The sequence below is a fragment of the Agelaius phoeniceus genome, chromosome 9, assembly GCF_051311805.1.
Source record: "Agelaius phoeniceus isolate bAgePho1 chromosome 9, bAgePho1.hap1, whole genome shotgun sequence".
Classification (NCBI taxonomy): Eukaryota; Metazoa; Chordata; class Aves; order Passeriformes; family Icteridae; genus Agelaius; species Agelaius phoeniceus.
Window position 1 is genome coordinate 2033002 of NC_135273.1, and position 5254 is coordinate 2038255.

Below are 5254 nucleotides of genomic sequence, written 5' to 3' on the forward strand. Positions count from 1 at the left end.
ACTTCTGCATCCACCACCACAAAGAGGGATGCTGGTAGTGATGGGGAGGAAGCAGCACAAAGAACCCAACCTGGGCTTGGCTCAATTTGCAGCCTCTGGGGAACCTGCAGCATTTCCCAGTTCCAGGACAATTCACATCAGAGCCAGGTTATTTGTTGCAATATTGTGGCCGGGTCCTACAGCCAGTTTGCAGAGGTCTGTGATGTGCTGGGTGTGCTGGGGCTTCCCCAGAGCACAGCAGGTGAAAGATATGAGATTTCTATTTATATACCACAGCCTGGCCAGGAGAGCGACAATTTAACAGCAAAGGTACGGGGAGAGGGAAGCAGCCTGGAAAGGCAGGCAGGGCAGGAAAGGTGCCTTGGATCCCTGGGAAATGGTGACCCAGCACAGGCTGCAGCAGGGTCCCCAGAGCCCCCAGCCCCTCTTCCCTTGGGGAATTTTCCATTCTGCACTTTCACAACCTGATGTGGCTCTCAGGGCCCTCCTGAGGACAAGGAAATGAAGGAAGTAAAAGTAAAGAAGGTGAAAGCAGCAACAGGGCAAACTCCAAGATCTGGGGTTTGTTTTTCAGCCAAGGCTTTAATAAGGATTAATGAAATATCACACATGCTGAGAGATTTCCATGAATTATTAGAGGGGAGAAATGGGTGGGAAAATGAACAGAAAGCTAAACTTTTTTTTTTAATGTGAACTTTTCCTTTCTGGGCTTAAACTTTGAGATCACACTAATCTTTTCAAAGCTCAAAGAGATCACAGTAAGATTTATTTCAGGACCAAAAAAGAACTTCCTTTACCAAAATACCTCTGCCTGTGATTTTGCTGTTTCCACATTTTTAAGATGTTTTGTTTTTCAAATATGAAAGAATTGACAACAATAACTCAGGGCCGTGCACCAGGAGCACCACAAAATCCTGCCTTTCACATGGCTGCAGCAGATACCCATTCCCAGCAGAGCTGGTTAGTAAATTAAACCATTCCTTCTAGCAGCAACTGATAACTTGGAGCTGATGATGTAGGTCAGAGACATCTGCAGTAAATTATCCCCCCTCACCACAGGAGGAAGGGGAACACTTGGGACATGGAGGTTGTGTGGATTCCATATTGGAGACCAAAATACACATTTTTACTCATAGCTGCTGCATAACCAGATACCTCACTTTGGTTATTTTGCACCCAAGTCTTCATGGGTCAGTGATAAAAGTTTAGGATGGATTTATGGGCTGAGAGTCAGAGACGGGAAAGGGGAATAGGATGGGGTTTAGGTGCTGGGTGCTCAAGCACAGGGCCCTGTGAGCAGCCCAGATGCCCAGAAAAATACAGGATGGCCTGAAAATTCCCGTGAGTTGGTTTGCTGGCTTTGTGGGAGGCTTGGGTTTCAGCAGTGAGTCCATGTTATAATTAATAAGCAATTTCTGTTTGAATGGTGTGTTTTGTCTTCCTTTGAGCACGTTCTCTGCAAAGACAAAGATCAAGACAAACCTACTCAGAACACCACGAAGATAAAAGGGAATCATAAAAAGAGACAGACAGAGGAAAAGAAAGAACAAGGAAAAAGAGAAGACAAAGAACAGGGACACACCAAAGAGGACACAGAACAAAGATAGGCAAAATGAAAAGACAAAGAAAAGTAAAGACAAAGAACAGAGAAGATAGAGCACCACAAAATATGTAAGAGAGGCACAAAAGGGAAAAGGGGGGAAAACAGTGACTGAGAACAAAGGGCAGAGAACAGAGCAAGAGCAGAAATGCACAGGAAGGGAGAAAAATGGGAGAGAATTCAGCCAAGATGAGGCATGAAAAACAGCCCAAAGAACAAGCAAAAATAAACACAATGAGGAGAGAAAACAGCTAATCATCTTCTGATTTGCATTAAAAAATAAGTCATGGGAACAGAGGCTCAGTGACAGGAATGTTGACAAGTTGAATGTCAAGATTTCTCGTGTCCTCTAAATTCAGTCAGCCTGTCAGTACTTATGAAACTGGCTGTGGGAGAGGGGGAATGGGAGCTGAAGGATTAGTGCCTGGTGGGGAAGGAATAGCAGGAACCAGTGCTGGCTACAGAAGTAATTTAGAGGGAAGTTCTTGCAAGCAAGACGTGCCCAAAAAGTAGCCAAAATCCCTTTTTAAAAGCAGATCTATTTCCATGATGAACCAAGAAAATGCTCATCCTATTCCTTCTGCAGCTTTGCAATGAAGGAGTGGCAGAAATTCTGATTACAAGTGTAACTGTATGTGTTTAATTTTAATATTTTTGTAGGCAGGTTTATGGTGGATATCAGGGAAAGGTTCTTCCCCCAGAGGGTGCTGGGCACTGCCCAGGCTCCCAAGGGAATGGGCACAGCCCCAGGACTGCCAGAGCTCCAGGAACGATGCCAGGGATGCCCAGGGTGGGATTTTGGGGTGTCTGTGCAGGGCCAGGAGCTGGACTGGATGATCCTGATGGGAATTCTATGAGTCTGTGAAAAATCATATTTAAAAATATCAGCTTTACTGAAGCAGTTCATAAAAACCCAGCCGTGGTAGAAACGCCAAGAGCTGTGGGTTTTGAGCAGGCCAAGACAAGTCTGTGTGGAATTTAACTAGAGAGGCCACAGAGGCTTCAGTCCTGCTGCAAAACTGCACCAATAAATCATTTCCAAATCTTGACAATGGGCAAAAAAATAATTTATAAGAGGTACAGAAGTTCATGGTGAACATGAACACTCAGGAGATTTGTGCAAGCTACAGAGAGGTACTAAGGGCTGGAGGATTCTGGGGTTTCCCTGTTGGCAAGAACAGCAGGAGGACACCAGAAGGATGGAGCCGAGCCAGGCAGGGAAAAGTTGAGGCTGTCCCATCCCTGGCAGTGCCCAAGGCCAGGCTGGACAGGGCTGGGAGCAGCCTGGGACAGTGGAAGGTGTCCCTGCCCATGGCAGAGGGTGGCAGTGGACGGGCTTGAAGGTTCTTCACATTGACAGGAACTCCTCATCTCCTTGATGACCCATTGAGATCGTGGACTGGGATGAAAATGTCATTTTTAGAATCTGAGACAAAAAGCTCTGATTTTGTAAAACACACTTGGAAGAAACTCAAAAAGTGCAGAGTCCACTTCAGTCTCATCAGACCAGGTCTCCCAAGGGACCTCTGGATCTCGTCCTACAGATGTTCCAAAGAATAAATTAACAAAATAAAGTTCTCTTTCAGGTTTCATGTAGACCACAAGAGCTTCTGGAATTTCATTGGCCATACAAATGCAGAATTGTACAACAGAAGTTTCTTGAAGCTGCCACAGTTTTCCAAAACTGAACCTTCAAAGAATTTGTGTTATTTTTCTTACTGAAACATTACTTTTAATCCATATACAGGATCAGCTGCCATGAAGGCCTCAACTACCACTGATTTTACCCTTTTGTCCCTGCTGCAATACATTGTCTGTTATTTTATCATTACTCATTAATATTCCTATGGAATTTGATGTCACTAATACACAGACCCATCCTCCCTGACATTCCTCATCCCACATTCTGTGTGCTGGCAGCACAGCAAAACTGGAGTGCACTGGGTTAAATGCTTCCCATGCTGCTCCTTGGTTATATTTTATTTACCAGGATTTCTATAATGTGCGAGATTTTTTTCCTCCTTTTGAGATTTCCTCATTTCTTTCAGAACACTTTCACCTTATTTCCGGGCTGCTTTTCCCCAGGGGGCAAAGTGGAGGTTCAGAAACTTCATGTGAACTTCCTGAAAAAGAAACAGATCACCTATTAGGAAACCCAAATGGAATGTGCTGTGAATATGGTTTAATATGTCCCAAAGAAAGAGCTGCCTCTAATGACAACATAAGATCTAAAATTCATTGTTGTGCTCAGTTCATTGATTTACTAATGTATTTATTATTTATGATTTCGATGGCAGATGGAATTCTATTTCCATTATTTGATGCAGGTTAATCAGGGGATAATGTGCTTTTTTATACTTTCTCCTGAAGATTCTTCAGGTGCTCAAGACTCATATCCAGAACTGCAAATCAAATCCCCTTCTGTCCTGCAATTAATTCCTTCCAAAATTATAATCTGTTTAAAATCTAGGGTTAATATTTGAACTGAAATAGTTGCACGTATACAAATTACATCTAAGGTGGAAAGGTTTTTGTGGGGCTCTGGCCCTCCAGGGGCTTTCACTGCTTTTAAAATACCTGTAAGTGGTTTTGGGGATGCACCACTGCTCCTTTGCCCCAAAACTTCTCTGGAGACATTGCTGCTGGCCACTGGATGTGCTCATCCCATCACTCCAGACCTTGGGAAGAACAAATCTGACAAAGGTCCTGCAGACAACACCGGTGAAAATGTGAAAAACAACTCGCCAAGTCCTCAGGAACTTTTTGATTTGTTTGGCTTCAGAGCAGTTTTGACATTATTTAACTCACAGATCGTGAACTTCCCAAGTCTTCATTATTTCTGTATCCCAGCACCAAACTTATATACTGAATCACTGGTTTCCCTGGAGAACAGCAAATACTACTTGCAAGAGGTGACTAAAATCAACTCAGAATATACAAGGTGAAGGAAAAAAAAAATCAGAAAGTCATAAAATCATTAAGGAAAATATCCCTAGGATCATCAAGCCCAGCCATTAACCCACCACTAAACCACGTCCCCAAGAACCAAATCTGCATTATATAAAAGAGAAATCAGAGAAATTAGATTTTCATGTCAGTTGACTTTATTTTACTTGAGAATATTCCCAGTATCACTGGTACTTGATCCCAGTATCACTAGGCCTTGTAAGATCTGGCTGGAAGCTCCTTTTAGAACTTTTTATTGAAAGAACACTCTACCATCTGAGTCTCCATTGCTGCAGTCCAAGCTTGGGGTGCTTGGGATGTCTGAAATAAATAAAGTTAAAAAATCCAATGCTATCATGCTTGAAACTAGAGTAAACAAAAAAAAAAAAAACCACAAAAAACCAACCAAACAAAAAACCACCAAACAACAAAAAAAAAAAAAAAAAAAAAAAAAAAAAAAAAAAAACCCAAAACAATGTGCCACAGCCTGGGGGTATTTCCAGAGACAAACAGGGGAACAGAGAAGAGACAGCTTTTGGACACCCCAGGAAAACAGAGAACACAAATTGTCTCCTCAGGATGTTTAAAGTCAATTTTCACTCTTTGTTTTCCAGGATTTCCAGAGGTCAGAATGAGTATGCTCCTCCAAAACCTCCTTAAGCCCCATTCCCTTGAATATCCATGTGAGGATCCACAATCCTGCAACCA

At 42.8% G+C, this 5254-nt stretch overlaps 1 long non-coding RNA gene across 1 annotated transcript; it reads right to left on the reverse strand.

The window, feature by feature from the left end:
* Positions 1-3408: 3408 nt before the first annotated feature.
* LOC143694766 (uncharacterized) lies at positions 3409-4631 on the reverse strand. Its single transcript, XR_013183449.1, has 3 exons — positions 4409-4631; positions 4178-4306; positions 3409-3723 (listed from the first exon to the last, which is right to left on the reverse strand). It is a non-coding gene; the product is annotated as an uncharacterized LOC143694766 (long non-coding RNA).
* Between the last annotated feature and the right edge of the window lie 623 nt (positions 4632-5254).